Source organism: Taeniopygia guttata, chromosome 1 (genome assembly GCF_048771995.1).
Source record: "Taeniopygia guttata chromosome 1, bTaeGut7.mat, whole genome shotgun sequence".
In the NCBI taxonomy this organism is placed as follows: domain Eukaryota; kingdom Metazoa; phylum Chordata; class Aves; order Passeriformes; family Estrildidae; genus Taeniopygia; species Taeniopygia guttata.
In genome coordinates this window covers 9,398,858-9,419,271 of record NC_133024.1, presented here as the reverse complement: position 1 = coordinate 9,419,271, position 20,414 = coordinate 9,398,858, and the positions used below count along the sequence as shown (strand labels likewise).

The 20,414-nt window shown below is 36.8% G+C and overlaps 1 protein-coding gene and 1 long non-coding RNA gene across 22 annotated transcripts in view; both read right to left on the bottom strand.

Annotated features, from left to right (window-relative positions):
- The window catches only part of ROBO2 (roundabout guidance receptor 2), a 1,029,224-nt gene that overhangs the window by 743,217 nt on the left and 265,593 nt on the right, over positions 1–20,414 (bottom strand). The window lies entirely within an intron of this gene.
- Positions 1–20,414, bottom strand: part of LOC140685241 (uncharacterized) — a 262,181-nt gene that overhangs the window by 138,306 nt on the left and 103,461 nt on the right. Inside the window, exon 2 of the long non-coding RNA XR_012058547.1 lies at positions 1–20,414. This exon is cut by the window's left edge and continues 15,262 nt beyond it; it is cut by the window's right edge and continues 18,391 nt beyond it. This is a non-coding gene — a long non-coding RNA (uncharacterized lncRNA).

Below are 20,414 nucleotides of genomic sequence, written 5' to 3'. Positions count from 1 at the left end.
TATAAAGATATATAAATTTTATTAGAAAAAATAGATTATATGTAGGACCATGACACCAGTTTATAAGCTATGGTATTTAGACCTGAAGTGATAAAATACATCATTGTCATGTATTGAATTTCCATTGTGTAGCAATGCTTTTGTCTCTCTACCCCTTATATCCTTACTCTCTAATCTGTACAAATCCTATTGAATTCTACCAGTGTCATTTGGATTCCTTGATCTTAGCTTCATTTTATGACATAAGCAAATTTATATTCTGATTTTCATCCCATCTTGTGAGAAACTATTGTGGCCCTAAAATTAACCCTTGCCGTTCAGCCATTAGTGTTTTCTCTTATTTAAGGATGTTTCATTAGTTTTTGCCAAGGACATTAGCTTTGTTTCCTTTTTTCTGTTTAATCATGAAATGGCTTCCCTGCATCTTCCTTTTAAGTACTACCAATGATTCATTGGGAAAACACAAATATTTTCACTGGCAAACTTTGAAATACAATGGAAATTAAAAATAGCTTTTTCATGTGGGAATACTGACAGTCTCAACTTTTACAACTTTTCCATCCCAAATAATTTCAAGTTCATCAAAAATATTAGAGGTAATTGTTGTAAAGCTGACAGCTAATGCAAAATTACTTATCGAGATTAAAAAGAAAATAAGCCATCTTTAAAAAATATCTCAGTTTAGGAAGAATTTATTTGGAGCAGCATGGATTTCATACAGTTTTATCATTTCACCTCCCCTGTGCAGTCTTGAAGCTTTATTATCAGCTCTCTCTTTTTTCACTTAGCAGCAAATGAACATTTCTAACTTTAGTATGTTAGAAGATTACACAGAGCTCTCACATAAATTTTTTACTGACACTTGATGAACCTTTCTTTGCTGGCCACAAAAATCCCTCCAACTTAGGCATTTTCATGTGTTGGACTGATGACAGTGAAAGCAGTATTTGAACATACATGAAGACAATAGGAGGTTGGAAAACTGGACCAGTCCCCATGCTGGGTTCTAGAACAGAGGGAAAGTTAGGAGGTGGAAAGAGAATGCATTGACAGGACAAAGGGGGATTGATTCAACTGGAAGTAGGATTAGACTAAATAAGAGTAAGAAATTCTTCACTTTAAGGATGGTGAGGCACTAGTACAGGTTGCCCAGAGAAGCTGGGGATGTCCCATCCCTGGAAGCGTTCAAGGCCAGGTTGGATGAAGCTCTGAACAACCTGGGACAGGTTGTGGAAGGGTCCCTGCCCATGGCATGGGGTTGGAACAAGAAGATCTTTAAGGTCACGTCCAACCCAAACTATTCTATGATTCTATGAAAAATTAGAGTATTTCTAGCTATCCACAAGTAATTGGGTGACATGAGAATGATTGGTTATTCCACAGTTATAAGTAAAACAACAAGGAAACCCCCAAACTCTCTTCCCTGGACACTAAGGATGCCCACCCAATCATATTTTGCTTTTGCATCTGACTTCATTGTTTCAGATCATATGGCCAAAATAATGAAAAAAAAAAAGGCATTCTCAGGGAAGCTTCCATCCAGGCTTGTTCCTCTCAATTCCCCAGGATTTTCAGGTTAATTTTCTTCTTCCCCAATGTGCTACTAGTGGTCTACACTAATGCTATCACTCTTGTGCAGATGCTCTCTCTTCACCAATGTCAGTACCATACTATTGGTAGGTCCTGTGCCAGCTGTGTCCCTGTGGAAAAGGAATATGTACCTCCCTGGTATGTGTGCACAAATATTGTCCATGCTACTCCTTTAATGTTCCATTAAACTGAGACAGGTGATGACAACTTAGCAAGAATTGCTGTAGCGAAGTTAGTACAGAAGTAAACACATGCTTCTAGGCACAACAGAGATACCTCAATTAATGAGGAAATGGATGAGTGTGTTTACAGAAAAAAGAAGGTAAAATACACATTTAACATTTTTATATTGTATTTAGTGCAGTCAAAGAAGATCTCAGATACAAGAGATACAGATACCAGATACAGCACACACAACATTTTAAAGACCATTCTGTTAATAGTTGTGCTTATCTGGAATTCCTTTTCTTTCTTATCTCTCAAAGAGAAAGATTTCCCAGAAACAAGAAGCTGATGGGCTGCTCTTTGTATGGAGCACTATTCTGTGCTGAATGGACACTGACCTGCCAGACCCTTTGGGAATGCTGGAAGTGAAAATGAGAGGATCAAATTGGCAACACAGCAAGATAAATCCCTTTCTGAAAACAGCTGGGATATTACCCAAAGAGAGGCAGTAACACCCTCAGAGCCCTGGAGGACAGTTTCCAGTACAGGTGTATTTTCCCTGTCTTACGGCCCCATGGAAATCAACTGTGTAACACTGAACATGACTAAGCTATCCTGGTGGGATGACTTTTCAGCTTCTTTTAATGCACACAAAGAGAAATTTTGTAAGGCAATGCTAATAATAAGATGAAATTGTCATGTCTGAGTGAACATCAGCATGTAGTTACAAAGGTGCACCTATTTTGACCTCAGCTGTCATGTTGCACATGGTACTCTATGACGAATTGCCTTCAATCTTTTTTTTTTTTTTTTTTTTCTTCTTCTGTTTCTTTTCCTTCCTGCTGTGGAGTGTTTTTTATTCATTACTGGTGGCAGGCATGTCCTCATTTGATTTTTTTCCTCCTGCTGAGGTGCAGTAAAATAAATTAGTTTAATACATTTTATAAAGGTAGTTGGTTTAATTTTCCCTTTGGTACATCTGATTATACAACTACTTTAATAAATTGGTATTGAGATAGTTTGGTTTAAATGTTTCGTGATTTTCTACCTGCTGTGGAAGATGCCAGCTGCTTTAGTCAAACATTTTTAGAAGTGCTGGAATCAATTTCTTTTCCCTTCATATTGCTGCCCTGAAGATACACATTTGGCACACTAAGGATTTATTTCTTGAAAATATGAAGCAGCAGTGCAGCCTGCTTGGTTTGATTGCTTTGATTCTAAACTGTTCAGAGCTTAGAAATAAATTTCAGCTGGGAAATACAACCATTCTCTCAGAAACAGAGCTTTTCATTTCAGAATAGCTATATCTAGGTCTAACTACAATTTTTGTAAGAGTTTTGCTGTTTCTATCTGCTGGAGTGTTATGTACACAGAGAGCAGTAAAAGCCTGACACAAAGAAGTATATAGAAATCCAAGTCCTGTTTCAATGGCGATTTACACGCTTGGAGTAGAGAAGGAATTCAGGTCTGAAAACTTTCCAGGTGTTCAGGTAAACTCAGTCCAGCAGCTCCATGTGGCATATGCTCAGCCACCACTCAGAAATACCCAGAGCAAGCAATGCTTTCAGTAACAGGGCAATTAACAAATCAGGTAGAAGAAGTCAGATACCAATCTGGGAGAAACAGTGGCAGCTTCTCGACTCTAATGACTCTAATGAGTTAACAATTAACTTCCATGAGTATTTGTCCTGCAAAGAGAAGTGAGGGTACCACAAGTATCCCACAGAGAAATTAATAACCTTTGTAAGGTAACATAGGAGAAGTATTTTTAAAATAGTGTGAAGGAGCAGAGAAAGAGAAAAAGCTATAGTCTTCTTGAGTATTTTTACCTTGAGTCTTGATTCATGTACATTCAGAATAAAATGCACAAAGGCAGCACAGAGCTGTGTGCTTCCTTCTGACTAAACAGGAGCGTGCTCTGTGTCACTTAATGGCCTCATTACAGTTCCTTCTGTGGTGGAAATAAAGCCATTCATGTGGAAACACAGGTAGTATGGGAGGTATATAATGTTTATGCCAGGCTGATCTACAGACAGGATACCCTAGTGATAAGCTAAGGGATGTTGGCAGTCTGCACCCATGCTCCACCAGCATTTAAAAATTAAAATCTATGACAAAGGAATCCAGGAAGAACTGTAACCAAGCAGAAAAAAGGGAGATCAAGAAGAGGAAAAAAAAACCAAAAAAAAAAAAAAAAAAAAAACAAACAAACAAACAAAAGGGAAAACATCAGCTTCAGTTCACTGTTTTCCAATATTGTAGGATAACGTAAATTATTAGATAAGACTATGAACCAAAAGTCTAATAGACAAACCCTAGAATGAAAACTTTCCTGAGGAAAAAATAGGAAAAAGTTTATCATGTGTCTTAGCATGAAAATTCAAGTAATTGTTTGTTTGGATCCCATTCTGACAGTCAGCTCTAAGACATTGAATACATTTACAGCTGGATTCTAGCTACTTAGAGATCCAAACCATAAATTAATTGGGATGCAGTCTGAGGTGCAAGGTCTAGCAGCAATTAACTGCATCACCAGAGTTCAGTTGTCCTGTTTCTGTCAACATCATTTTTTTTTTTGTAAATAATGATGTAATTATACAAAATATTCAAAATCATGATGAAATACTCAAGACGAGATAGTGATAAATATTATTCACATACAGGCCTGCAAACATTATTGGTTGATTCCAAGTGTAGCCTAAAGTCTCTTTATTTAATGATTTTATGACAGCCATGTTTATTTATAAGAAATAAATAATGCCAGACGTGTGTGTGCAAACATACAAATGTCATATTCTTAAGCACTTGTTTTAAATTCTGTAGGAAAAAGATAAGCCACCCCAAATGATTTAGCAGAGAATAATGACTTAGCAGTTACTTTGGTTTCTCTCACAGAAGATATTTCTTTCCTGAACATGATTTCTCCTCCTTGCTAACACTCTCCCGAGACATTTCTCTGCTGCCAGTACCAAAAAGTCATAAAGTTGAAAAGTACATTCCAGATTTCTCTATACCATCTGTCACACAGCCCCTGTTCTTGGCCTTCCCTCAGTGTCATGACAAATGTGTAGCAGCGATGTTTTATAAGAAACTGAACACCCACACTGTGCTGTCAATATTTGTATTCTCCTTGGCTTTCCAAGGGTGGGTATTTGGTCCATCACTGCTGTCACTGAGGACATCCCTGAGCAGTGCCCCAATGGGATCCCCCTGGGATAGGCAGGCCCTGTCTCACAGCAGGAGCTGCTTCAGCCTCTTATAGGATTGTCTGGCATGGACTCTGTGGCATTTATGTACAGGGAAGAGGCTTGAAAACTGCTAACATAAGCAGGGGAGGATAAGTGCCATTATACTCAATTAATAGTGGATAAATATAATTTGTTATCATCAAGTTTAACAAAAACATGTCAGCAAAGCAGTTGAGAATTTTTAGCAGCAACACATGCTGTCTCCAGCTCCAAGTGCATCTCTGATGTTTCATCTCTTCACCTCCTTCCCATTTCATTCTGCCCTCTACCACTGTTGTGCAGTAAGGGAAAAGAAATATCTTTCTGACTTCTGGAGGTGACCAAAAGAAGCCTCTGAGGCATGTAATTAATATAATCCATTAATGGCACAAAAAGTGCACTACAGATGAGGTCTGGCTTCCTCCAAAGCAGTCAGATTGCCAGTAGTTCCTAAGAGCAATGGAAAGGTAAAAATCCCATGCAACAAATTCCATCCAGCTTCACCAGGTACTCACCACCTCCACAGATGAAACAAAGAGACCTCAGTCAGAAATGTAGCATTTGTGATAATACTTGCTTTGGAAGAATAGCTACGATAATGTCCAGATGGTTGGGGGAAAAATACATTAAAATCTGAGTGTATAGTAGCAATTATTTTCTCCTAACATTACTTTTCAAAGCACTCTATTTTTCAGCTGTTTTTTCCTTAAATGATGCTGTTTCTCTGAATTAGAATTAGCTTATCCCTTGACTTCAGCTATGGCTCGATGGCTGGACTGAAGTTTAATTTTAAAACACAAGCAGATAAACAATTTTAAAAAAAGGTCACCTGGGAAACTGACATCTAGGCTACACTCTTCTGAAGATCAGATAGCTCAGTTTTCCTTTTGCAAATTCAGTAAAAAGAGTTGATTATGTTTTTCTAATGTGCTCTTTGCTCTAAAGACAGTCAAGCTCTTTTTAGATTAGTGTTTCAACATAGTCCAAAATTACCTTAGTGAACATCAGAAAATATGCAAATTAGTTTGTATTAGGAAAGCTTTTGACACCAAAGTAATTAATTTCTTCTTCTTTTTATGTAATATGCAATTGCAAAGACAAATCTAAAGTAGTTTTATTTACTCCATATTTTAAAAATAAGGTGCCTTAAGTGGCAAATATGATAGTGTGCTCTGTAATTCACTGGTCTCTCTTCATTCTATATTCTGTCATTCCAGCTAGCATCACAGAGGAAAGAAAATAATTTGACATTAATAATGTTTTTAGATATTTCAAAACACAATTTAGCTCAGCTTTTATCTTTAGTAGTGATTGAACCAGAAAAATAGAAAATAATCTAAACCGCAAAGTTTATCACTCATTGTTTTTATTTAGGACTCCAAAGTGACAACTGGCTTATGACAACCAGGGAAACTAATATAAACATTATCATAAATTCAGGTCATACTGTGGCATCAGTTTGTGCAAACATTTATAGCACAACATTTTTTTAATGCAAGAAAACAAATAACTTTATAATCTACTTCCCAATGCACTGGAAATAATTCCATAAAAAATGTCGATGTCCCTCGGAGAACACTAGAAATTCTTTCTAGTGGCTTTTGTGCACACTTCAGGAGCATTATAAACAGATTAGTGACCATTTACTTAAGTACCCTTTGTGGGGGATGCACAAAGTTAGCATCTAAACCAGCAATTGTACCATCCCTCATAAAGCGGATAGATAAACAAATAATGAAGTGTAATGCAAAAGACAAGGCAATTTATTGGGTTTTATTAGCATCTACTTTTGTTATTCATTACAATGACTGTATTTTTTATTTTTTTCAGTCTATTTTCCTGGCAGGATTACTGTTCAGCAAGAAGAAGCTCATCAAGAGTCTCAGAGGATGGCTGTCAGACAATATATTTCCAGTCCTCTTATGCAGTAATCACCTTCCCAATTCCTCAGCATCCCTGACACAGAAAATATTTACTCAGATAAGGTTTGCTACTGCAGAGGCAGTAAAAGAGCTCACAAAAAGTTACTAGTTTTCTCAGCACAGTAACTCTACAATGCAAATGTTCATCTTTTATTCATTCATTTTTAAACAACCTCATCCATAACCCCATAATTTCTCTACCTGGGTGTTTCCTATCTACCTGTGCACTTGCATTTTCCCTTACATTATAACCGAAGTAAGGCCCTTGACTGTGACAGGGTTGCACAGGTTATAAATCAGAGGTTGGTGTAATTTGTGGATTTGCTTCCTTCCAGTGCAGCTAGGGCTGCTTAACACAGGCAGGCACATCCCTGCATTTCCCTTCCTCCAGCCTCTCTCTGCCCCAGGCAGAAACAAACTGAAGATGAATTCCCTGTTTAACATACAGAGATAGGGAAATTTGCTGCTAATTACAGTGGTTAGAATTCCTAATGGGTAGGAGGGGGTGGTCTCCGGAGACCACCCCATTCCACAGGCAATTCCCTTAGGTTGTTAAGTTTTCCTGCTCTTTTTCAGAAAATTTCTTAACAAAATTACTAGCAGCCTTTATCAAGCTGATATTGTAATTACTTTTGGGAAACAAATGGTATCTGAGGAAAAAGAAAACCACAGTTCCATGCTTAATTTAGTAATGGGAAATTTAGAGAGAGAGAGAGCTCTTAATAAATTCTCATCACTCACAAATGGGATGAAATAGGCCACTAAAAGCTTCATTTGGGAGGTTAATATTAACAAGCAGAACTGTGGCCTTAAAATAGTTAAAAAAAAAGCCTTTAGTCTACAAGTCCTGAAAGAGTTTGACCATTCACAGGGATTTGGGGAAGAGGAGTGTATATCCTCAACTGTCCAATTTTGACATTTCACTGCATCTCCATCCTTTCCTTCTCTTTGTAGAAGGAAAAAACATCTCCACTTTTCTTGTAGATGCTCCCATTCTATCTGAAAAAGCTCTTACAGATGATGAATAACAAACCCCAGTCTGAACTCCTGCCCTAACCTTGCCCTCTCTTCTCAAGTTAACAGTAGTGTGTGTGAGGAATTAATTTGTTTTCTTACAAGCCTGAAAAACACTTAATGAGGAAAACTGTATAGTCGAGCAAGAAAGGCAGGATCCCACTACAAAACAAAACGGAAGACTTCTATCTGTCCACACATCCCTGGAGCAGAAACCCTACAGATCTTCCCTTCCCTTCCTTCACCTTTGAAAAACTACATATCCTTTGACTGACAAAAATCTCTAATCATTTCCATAACCTCCACCCCTCAGTACTTAATGCAGAAGCTATCAGACGCTTGTATCCTTAGAATGCTGTTATTATTCTTGTTTGAACTTCAAACTCCTGAGTAGCTGGTGCACATCACGGTCATAGATTAAGTACATGAAAATGCAGACTTCTCACAAGGCGATGTTGCACTTTGGGAGCTTATTGAATGGCAATTTTATGTTGAGAGTGGGTCTGAGCAAAGCACTAAGTCTCCTCCCACTGACATTAATACTCTGTGTTCTTTAACATGAACAAAGTCCAGCACTGAGAGTTTTTACAAAACCCATTCAGAAGTTAATTCTGGCTGCTCAAACACAATAATTTTCAGAACCTATGTTCTATGAAACTACAGTCACATCACCCATGCAAACTCAACCACCCTAAAATCAGCTGAAGCTACAAGAAAAATGGTTCTAAGGAAGTGCCAAATGCCAGTTCCAAGCCCTTGCTGGCACATATTTAAAATTCTGACCTCCTCAGAGCTTTGCTGATTCACAACAGCTGGGGCACTAGCACTTGCTGGTTTTAAGAGATACACAGGGAAATCTCTGGTAACGACAACTGCATCTCACTGGTTGTGTTAAAATTAAAGTGGGACCATATATGAGCTCTGGGAAAGTATTGACCTTACATTTGCAAGTTCACAATGCTATAAAAATGCTTTAAAATATGCCAGAATGACACTTAATGTGCCAGTATGACGAAATTTTCCAAAGAACCTTAATGGACTTAAGGTACAATTAAAAGATTAAAAAGAACTTTTAACAAAAGAAATTGCCAGCCATAAACTGTCCCATTTTAGGGATTTGTTGTATTCAGAGCAAAATGTTCCTTTTTCTTATAAACCAGCTGTTAACTTTCAAAAATGATGTTTTTGTTAACACAGGAGGATAATGAGTCTTAATTTAGTAGGTTGTTACATAATTATAACCAAAAAACAGTCAAATCATTTGCATAGAAAGTCTGGGGGGAAAATCCGGCACCTTAGGTATCCATACTGAAAGGAAAAAAAAAAAACAGCACTTGTTCATAGACACAGAATGTATGTAGGGCAGCAAAGTGGAACATAGCAAATTGAACTGCAGGAGAGAGAGTGATTTTAAGATCTGTTGTCAACATATACTGTAACTCTACATAGTGGTAGGTGAATTTCTGGAAGCTTGGTTGTAATATGCAGTAAATCCAAAAGTCAGAGATTGTAACACATTTCTTGAAGTCTTTTGCCTGCACAAGGGGTTGAAATTCTTATACAATTTCCTCCTCTGCTTAATCTGAAAACTGAGAGATGATTCATTAACAGTCTTCTAACCACTAATTCTTTATAAAATACATATTCTGTATGCAGCTGGAAGTATAGAAACATTCAAAATAGGGAAAATTCATATCTTTTTGCATTAAAATGTTTGGCTTATATTTTTATTCACTAAACATTTCAATGATAAAACTGTTAATGCCTTTGACTGCTGGAAAATATCTTTGAATCTCTTCAAATTTTGTCTTTAGAAATTTTCTGGAATGCTTTTGGTATTAACGAAATTAGCATCCTAAGTGTCTATCCTTCAAGAGATGAGATTAGGTTTTTAAAATAATTTGTGATTTTTAATCAAAAATACTTTGGGTGATATATCATTTTAGTAATCAGGGTTTTATACCACTGTATCATCATTGCCATTGAAAATTATCAGAGTAACATCATCATGGCAAACTTTTCTAAAAGTATTTTCCATTTGAAAAAAATCATGATTATCCTTAAAAGTGCTTAAAAATCTTGCCTTACTTTCTATGTTATTGTAATATTGTCAGTGAATGACTTGGAAATGAAGGAACTGAACAGAAAGAAGACTTTGTGCATTGTTTAGTTCTAGTGTACAGGTATTAATGCCACCACATAAGGAATCCAGTGTTTAAGAGTCCTGATTATTGAGGATTTATCAAACTTGTGAGGAAAAGTAAGGACATGGGTTCCTTATTATGGTTTCCACAAGTGGAATGCTGTGGCATTCATGTAGCATCCAAAATGGCTTGCATGTGATTTTTTGGTTGTTTGCACCTACTTCAAACACTGCACCGTTGTTTACTGATGGAGAAAAGCTCGGATCCACACCCTTACCACCTGCCTGCAGAGGCATTGGATTCTGTGTGGATAGGTGGATAAAGAGGCCCAAAGTCACTCCCCTGTTTTGCAGGCAGAGTAGAAGTTATTTCAAATTCCAGTCAGGAACAATTGTTTTGCTTTGAGGAAGCCACAGCTTCCTCATCTCTGAAGAGGGCCACTGTATATTTTATTTATTTATACTTAAACCCTAATATTAATATCAATCTGATTGAAGAACTGAGTATTAAGTCTCCTGACACGGGTGGTGAGTGAATGGAAAACACCAGAGGCATGAAGAAACCCCTCAATTTGTCTCTCTTTTTATAGTCTATTTACCTCCTCTATAGCTAAATATTGTATGGCTTACTTAAATGGGAGCAGAACTGCTCGGCTGACACAAAGCTTTTGCAGTGATATGAGTTTGTAATCCACTATTTCCTACTGAAATACTCTCTTCTAGTCAGTTGTGCTCTATTTGCTGAGCATGGTTCTGAGTACTGAGCTGAAATTTCTGCCCTTCCAGTGATCATAAAACCATATCTTTGTTCCTCCCAGGTGACTAGTCTTTGAAAACTAAAAAGCAGAATATTTCCTATGAACAGAGGGCAGTAAAAGCACAGAATTGCAGCTACCTTGACAAACAAATCCATTTTCATGAACTAGTGTTATTGTTAGCTTGGGCTCGAAGACCTGCTTTCATGATTACCTATCACCCACCATGAGAGGATCATATCAATCTCTAATTAGCTTTGACACCCTCTGAAGGATGAAAGGTGCTATCTAAATCACAAATTTATTCCACCTTAAAAGTAGAAGTGAGAGTTCTGTAAGTCGGTGCTCAAGCAAATGAAGTATGAGCTATTCTTTGTTATCCTCCGTATGTTCAAAAATCCTCTTTACTTCTTCCTTTTACTTGTGAATTTTCTGTATGGCATCATCCTGCATAAAATACCATTAGCATGCTTAAAACCACATCACATAACAAAGACATAAAATTATCTGGAAAGTAAAGCCAGCATTCAGAGTAGTTTCCCAATTAACTGCTTCTATTTTATTAGAAATAAGAAAATTGCGGATATAAAACCCAAACATTACTCACAGCAATAATCACAAGAGAGGAATGTGAATGAAAGGTTAATAAGCTGTACTTGAATTTACTTTAGAGTGTGTTCTAGATGTAATTTAGGAGACCAAATTTAGGAGCTTTCATTGTCTATGCAGTCACCAGTGAGAGAAAAGTGCCTCCAAGTGGCATCACACAGCACCCCATAGACTATAAAGCATCCCCCTGCAGATGACAAAGCTATCCCATTTCATCAGTGATAGTGCTAAAGACTCTATTAATCATAGTCTTTTGTCCACATTTGTGAGGGTAAAGTGTTATTAAGTAACACATTAAAATTAGTATTTTGACTATGCCACATTTCTCTGTGTTAATTATTGTCCTTATGGTGTCCCTAGAAAACATTTTTATCTTTCTCCTCACTGTAATATTATATGTTAAAGTACCTGGGGCTGAGTTGAGAGAAGAGAATCCAGAGGCACCTACTGGGGTAAATAAGGTGCTTCTTGATTTGATGGCAGAGGGATCATCCATGCCTACATGACTTTGCACGTATTCAGAGTAAGGACTTATTATAAAATGTGATCTAATTATGTTAATGCTTAAAATCATATTCCAACTTATTAGAAAATACTTCTTATTATGGCAAAATATAATTACTTGTTTTTTCCATTTTTCAAATAGGTGAATATTTTAGTCACCAGTGGTAGATTTTACCAGACGAACAGTCAGATACAAGTAGCAGTAAACAAAAGACATCTCTTTTATGTGCTCTTCAGGCACTTTATACACTGAGAAATGGAGAAAAGGTGATTGATTTCCAGAATATGAAATGCTATTAAGGAGATTCTGATCTTCATCATGTGACTTATTTTGCATGACATTAAAACAAATAATCCAATCATAGTGGAGCTGTAACAGCAATCATGTGATGTCCATCACAGTAGATGTGAGGTTCCTATTCCCATAGCAACATCTGTAGCACTCACGCTAATCACTTCAAATTAACCTTGATGTGAAAAAACGCCCTAGGGATAATGCTGTTGTTGTGGTAGTTCACATGAGTAGCACGATTTTCTAATAAAACTTCAGAGCAAAAATAAGGGTGATAATGAGATGTCCTGTTAGGATATTATTTTTAATACTCTTTAGTTAAACCAATACATTAGTACTGGCATCAGGATAATTATAAGTATCATAGATAACGAGCTGTCTTATTGATTACTGCCCTTTCATAACCCACTATGGTTAATTTAGAGTGTGCACACAAACCAAGCAACTTAAAAGGCATAAACCTGACACGGTGTCTGAAAACATAACTTTATATTTTAAAACTCCACCTCTTCTTTAATGAGAATAAAATAAGACCAAACATGTCTACTACTGTTTTTTGGTAAGATCTACACATTGCAAGCACTAAGGTACAAACCTGTGGGACTTCAGTACAACACAAGAAGTCTTCAGATTTTGAACCGAGCTTCTCTGGTGGGAAATTGTCAGCTCAGAAGAGCAGAGCAGAGCATGAACAGTTTCACATGGTGCTTGCTACTCCTTGAGTTGAAGACTTTTGAACTTTAGAGAAAATTTTATAATGAGAAGTCTTTGCACCCATGAATATAACCTTAGATGAGAAGTATCTGAAGAGCCTGCTGGAAGATGCAGACCTGTGTACACAGCAAAGGTATCCATGGCAGAAATACATTTGGGCTCTGGGAGACAACTGACAAGTGAAATTAACTGCTCAAAAGACTCAAGCCAGAGCTGCTTCAAATGCTAAAATCCAAGGTACGGGGACAGGCTGAAGGCAATAAGGTCCCTCAGCATGCTGGCCACCCTGTGCTAGGGGTGGTATGTGGAGAGGATCCTGTGAGGGATTTCAGCCAGCCCTAGAGATCCTGGTGATCAGTGAACTGCTGTCAAATCATAATTTATAAAGCATTAATGCTTGCAAAAGATGGAGGCGCCTAGATGGAGGCACCCCTGGGCAGCCCCACTAAAAATAAGGCCCCTTCCCAAACCCAGCCCAGCTTCTGGGCTACCTTCCCTGCTTTTGGTTCTCTTTCTTGCCTTATAGTTAAATGTTAGTGTTTATTTTACATGCATTTATTGTTACTACATCAAGGTTATAGCCCTGTATTTCACAGTAGCTTTAAAATATGGTGCTGTGGTAGCCTACTGCCTTCTTTTGTGGTTACTAGTTTTAATTAGAGAAGGAAAGCTGCAGCATTATTAGTCTGCCAGAATAATGGTTATACTGCCTTCCATGAGAAAATGCAGATACTTAACAACACCAGCTAACTGTGAGGTTAACAAGGACATACAATATCAGGTGGGTGCCTATAACAATTACAGCAATCCAATGTTAAAATTTTTCTTTTCAGTTCTTCTTCCATATCACTAGGCTTGGAGCAAGCAAAGCTATTTAATGACTTCTCTTTTCTACCCCAATAATTCTGTCCTGTGGAATTAAAATTGATTTTCTTTTAGCTCATGAAGATCCAGCGTTGGCTGTCTTTTCCTTGATGCAAAGCCAAGGGAACACTGTGGAGCCTGTACATAAACTTTAGTGGACATTGAATCAACATGTAAATATGCACCCGTGACAATGCTAGAAAATGGGGACAGCAGTATTTTGACTCTCAGCAGGGAATCAGTCTAAGAAAGCACTGCCAAAGGCTTTTCATCGTCAAGCTATTGAGAAAGCAAGAGACACAGTGTGAGCTGGAGTTTCTTGCTGTTAACGAACCATCTCTGTAGCTTAAAACACAAACTTCAGTGGTGAAATTACACCATCAGCAGCAGTGCCCTGGAGCTGCTGCCTGAACAAACCTGAGCTGCCAGCCAAAGCCCCCATGGTGCTTTCCTCCTGCTGTGCCAAATGACTGCTGGTACAGCTGAATCCCTCGCTGCCCAGCCACAGCGACACTTCCAACTCAGCATTTTCTCTGCTCCCAATCTCCCCGGGTCATGCAGGGAGCCTCAGGAAACCCAGTTCTCCACCATTCAAGTAGCAGCACAGAGTGTAAGGGGATTTTTATTCACACATACCTCAGGTAGGAATCTTTTGTGTATCAAAGTGGTTGTGCAGTGAGATTTTTGAAACCATCATAAAGAAATTAGCAAGTTTCCCACATTTTCTTCACTACTTGGAACACCTTGACAGCGTTGACATGCAGAGCTGATGACAACTGCTGATGTCAGGCGTGGATTTTTCAATTAAAATGACAAGACCCTTTTATATTTCCTTAAAAGCGCCAAAATTTGTGGACTGAAATTTTGATAACGTTTTGCTGTTTTCTTGTACACAAAAGAAATCACAGGTTTTAACTTAGATTCCATTCCCTGGGCATCAAAACTTAAAAAAAATAAAAAAGTTTGCCTTCATCTGGCTTATCTACCATTTTCGAACCCTTTTTTATATCTACTAGAATAATTACTAATCTTAAAAGAAAAATTTCCAAAGTTCAATTTTTGAGCCTTAATAAAAACAAATAAAAGATTATATAGTTGATATATAAAATCGAGCTCTGAGGTTTAACTTGTAAGCTCCTTGGAGCCAAGAACTGATCACATTTATCTGTAAAGCACCAGGCATACTTCCCAGTTTTCTATGAACACCAAAGTAGCAGTGGGATCTCTTGGAGGACTTAACAAGGATACTTTTGTTTTGTTAGATTTCTTCCCTATCAGCTTAAGACAAATGAAAGCTAGAAAAACTCAGTTGTTTCCAGATAACAAAGAGCAAGTGCTCACAACAGCATACACCCATTTAAATAAAATGGTTCTTGAAAATAAAACCAGTTTTCTGGTTTTTTTATTTGTTTGAATAAAATAGTTCCTATGATTTGAACCCCTTCTGTTTGAGAAGGGGACATTTGGAGATTGGCATGTGGAGACCAATACCAATCATTCAGAATACTGTGGCAAAAAGAATAACTGTCTTATTTGGCAAAATTAGAATTATGTGGATGTGGATATGGTTTGCAAAATGCAAATACATCAAATTCTTGTTGTTAAGGTATATGATCTTTTTGTGCCATTTTCAATTCTCTGAGCATACAAAGGAGTTGTCTTTCCCTCCTTTTCATTACCTACAACACACTTTCTTTGATAGATGACCTTTTAAAAATATTGATAATGCCACCATTGCTATTGTGACCTGCCAGAGGGACTGTGTAATTTGACAAGAATGAGAGATTTGCCCTGACTGACAAAGTAAATAAATTTTGTGAGGAGAACGTGACTGTGTGTTTACTTAGGCTTCAGGCAGACTCTTGCATTTCAAGTGAGTGCTGTGTGAAGCAGTAGTCAGAACTTTTGGGGGAGTTCTTACTGGCGAGTCCTTCCTGAGACAGTTGCATCCTGGAAAGTATGTCTGTGCCTCAAACAAATGCTAGTAAATTATTAAATAAAAATAAATTTTGGGAAATGCATCTCAAAGCTGAGTGTATATTCTAAGTGAGTCTGATTCTGGAACTGTTTTTTCCTGGGTGATCAGTGAACTGTTGTCAAATCATAATTTATAAAGCATTAAGTCTTGCAAAAGATGGTCTCTAGGACAAAATATATGTGTTGTTGGCAGTAGAGTGAGCGAAAAGCACATGTAGGTAAAAAAAGGTAGGACAGGAGTAAATGCAGGTGAAAAAATAGGACAGGAAATCATAACCAGCAATTTTGGACTGATAAAATGATGATGAAAATTTACCAGTCAGGTTTCCTTTCATGGTTTTGTTCTGATTCTCTTACCACTATGAAAGTAAATTGGTGATCTTGATACAGACGAAATGGGTGGGAAAAAAATGTGTCAGGAGTATCCAGCAACAAAACTAGATAATTTGTCAAGACAGCACAATTTTCAATAAATACACACAACAGAAGATAAATCTCAGAAGCTTCTATACACAGGTAATCATTTCAAATTAAGTGCATTTTACAAACCCTTTCCTAAAATGAGACTAATTCTCACTGACAGAGTAGAAGTTTCAGACCATTACAGTAAGAGAGATGAAATAAAAAGGAATAGCCTCACTCTAAGTCTATCTTTACAAATAATTTCTACATGCTGCTGCTTTTTGCAGCATCAGCTGTGAACCACCCAAGACTGATCTCTCAGAGAGATGAGGCTTTTTCAGATAATATGTACTAATAAAACCATTCAGTGTTGCACTCAGGCACTAGACAATCTGGTTAAGATTTGATTTCTGGATCAAACAAATTGATATTGCATGGCAATTATTTATGCTTTGTTCTGAACTCTACATGGTGCATTATAATCACATATGCTCTTGCTCAGTATCTTGTCACTTGAGTTAAGTCATCAAAAGGGTGGGTCAGAAATAGTACAGCTAGAGCTGAAAATACATTTGTCTGTCTCACATTCACACCATATGTGTAATTTTGCTATTATTTATTCCAGTTTTCTAGTTCTTGCTAAAATGCTTTCTGCAGATGTTGGAACTGCTGTTAGGAGAAGAGCACAGCCCAAGATCCTTATGGTCCTCAGGCTCTCCCACCATCAACAACTGACAGCAGTTACTAAGTACATGCCAAAATGTTCATTTTTTTCCTAATGGGAGCCCCAGCACATGTGTTTCTTTAGCTTCACTTTTCTACAGATGCAGTGATCAAAAGAGAATCACAGTGTCTTAGACTAATGTAGGAAATAAACCAGGAAGGCAGATGATGAGATAATCAAAGGGACAAATAACTAGGTCTCCAAAATGCTTGAATTGTTTCCCTTTGATATGCCAGCAAGGCTATATGGGGTGGTTCAGCAATTTGCAGGCCATTCGCAGAAGAATAAATTTCAGTTTTAAACTCCTATTCACTAAAAAAATGCTTACTTTATGTATCAAATCCTTTGTTATCACACTGGATAACCAAACATCCAAAATGTTTTCTATGTTTTATTTGATGGGCTGACCTTGATGGAATGTCAGGCACCCACCAAGCCTCTCTAACACTCCCTTCCTCAGAAGGATAGGGCTGGAGATAAAACAACTCACAGGTCAAGATAAAGACAGTTTAATAAAGCAAAATCAAAGTTCATGTACAAAAGCAAAGAAAACAAAATAATTAATTTTCAAACAGAATCAGATAAGGCATATGAAACTCCTGTTGCTTTTGAGTACTTAATACTACTGTATTTACCCATCAAACTTAGGATCTATGTGCTCTTTTATAAACATATGTTCTCTCTGACTCTGGGGACTTGTTTTTTTTAGATTTGTGTATTGCAGAATTATCTTATATGTGAACCTAGATTTTTAAGATTATTGTCAGAAAAGAAACAGTACAGCAAAAGGATCTCATAGGCTCCACTAATCCCTAAACACCCCCTACTAAATTTATACACATATATATGACTTTGAAGGCAAACTAAGAAGGGTCAATATGATTTCCTACCTGTTCAGGACCACTGTATCAATAATTTTTAAAAAATCAGCCTTAGACTTGAATGAACCATATTTTTAGTTTTCTAGCAATATTAACATTCAGCTATTGTAAGAATATTTGAGAGAACATAAAACTCAATTACCATTAGAATTTCATGCAGTAACAGAGCAATGAAAAATAAATAATATAGTATTTGGAAAGTATTTTCAAAAGGATTCAGGAATGGTCCAACAGACTTCAGGAGACTTCATGTGACTTCAGGAGAAGGTTGTTTGGTCAAACCTTATATAAATACCTTACACTACCCTTTTCTACCTTCTCCCAGAAACAAATGGGGAATGGAATCCTGGCCCTATATAATGCTGTGGGAACTTTACTACTGACTGCAGCACAAATAAAATTATTTTTATCATAGTCCATTTATGCTCATTCTGGAAATGAGACAAATATGAGGAAACTCCAATTATTCTACTTATTCATTGCTCTCTTCAAGAAAGACAGAAAATCAGTGCAAAAAGTACTGGAGACTGAATGGAATTATTTAAGAAATCAGAAGTGCAGCCTTTTTTCTTACTTATTATTCCTGTTTGGTTGTTTTATGATTTGATGGCTGTAGTTGTGGTTGTTTTTACACAAGAGGAAAGACTATGGAGATGGAGATGGAGGAAAGCAATGATGATGCTGCAAAGCTGGGCCTTTTCATCACCCTTTTTTTCAAAAAAAAGTACAAAGTAATCAACAGACAGAGTTGCTCCTAGTATCTTAAACTCTTCAGATCAGTTGGAGCCCAACACTTTTTACCAAACAAAATGGGTTGAGTTGGACTGAGTAATTTTTGCAAATTATCTGCAATACATCCATCCTGAATCTAAAAAAGCTCTAAATGCACTGGTTGCTTGCAGAGGTCTTTACTGCAATATTGTGTGAACTGCAGTTATAAGGTATCATCTTCCTATTCATCAAGAATAGCTAAAAAAATAATTGCAAACTGAATGTCATGTAGGCTCACTTTCATCCTTTATCTCAGATATAACTGGACTATCCTGGATTTCTCTTACAGAAAGAACTAAGGCTAGAAATGTCTCTCTTATATCACAATTTGGGGCAAAAAGACCAAACAGAATGGTTTTTAAATTTTTTTATAAATTAGCATTTCAGAAGTCTTGCATGTCACAATCAGTTTAGTACCAGTGACTGAACATCCAGAGTTTGGTGCTCATATGTTTCTTCATATGCTGGGCTCTTTGATCGAATGACATCTCTGCTACATCATCTTAAAACAGATTAATTTCCCTCATTTAAAGGACAGACATAGCAGAGCCTGAAACCTCATGCAGAATCATATGGATTTGAGTGTAGCTCACTGGAGACACTCTGGCACTTCCAACAACTTAAAAATTGCATGTGCAACTATTCAGACAGAACTTTTAACTTTGGTTCAAAGAAAAGAAAGCAAAACATTCATGTCAAAATTTACATTTTCCCACAGAAAGTATCAACCTTAAAAGGAAACCACAGACCTGCAGTGGAAAAACACAAGTTCTGATTAGCTTTACTAATTACAACTTAATAAATAAAACTAAATTATTATCTCTTATTTTTGCTTAATAAATAAAACTGTAAAATATTATGTCTTACATTTGCTTCTCCAAAATTACCTATATCTGCATCCTAGCAGATACATGTGCTACTGACCTTTTACTGAACATTTATGCAGTACTAGTTTCTAGGGGACTGTAGAACAAAAATTATTGGTGAGTTTTATATCCTAGAGACGAATTATCAATACAATAGGTATTCCTATTTCTTCCCTTTGAGGAAGCAAAGCTTCACATGGCTGTGATTAAAAATTATCAATTAGCCTTTATTTTTTTTAATGGTTTCTACCTTATGTTTAAGAATTGACTCGGAAATACCTAAGCAGAGCCAGCAAAAATAAATTACTACCTACACTAGTACTGTGGCTACTTTTAGATTTGTTGCACATGAACTACAAATCTCTATAAGACTGTAAAAGTATGAAAGTATCAAACCAATTATAGTGATTTATTTTGTTTATTTAGGACATGAACTCTGTAAGTACCAAATGAAAATGACCCTTTGTCTATCTATCAAAGGGTATCAGCTCTGGGAACATACTTTACTGGATAAAATCCAGTAAAGTGATGGGATATTTTACCAGACAGAATCACACAGGGTCTGGGAAAAAATTAGTTGTTTCCTTATTTTTATATTTTTTCCTTTTTTTTTTTTCCTTGTAAGTCTATGTGTCCATTACCTATGCTCTTATTAGGATGCTACCATTTTCTCCTTCATGTTACACTGTATTTTTTCATCTTTCCTAGTTTCAGAGTACCAGCTCTACATTTGCCTTCTGGCCATGACCCTAAATGCTTGCTCCAGATTCAGGGAATATCTGTATTGCAATAATGCTCTTGCTCTGCCTCCTTTTGTCCATTCTCCCAAAGAACAACCTGAGGAATAATCAACAAATGAGCTAAACCAATCTTTAGGCTATCTTAAAATAGTCTGATGAAGTAGTGGAATATATTTTATAAATAAATACATATAAAACTGATAGAAGGTAATTTTTTGTATGTTTAGTAGGTCCAACAATGAAAAAAAAAATCA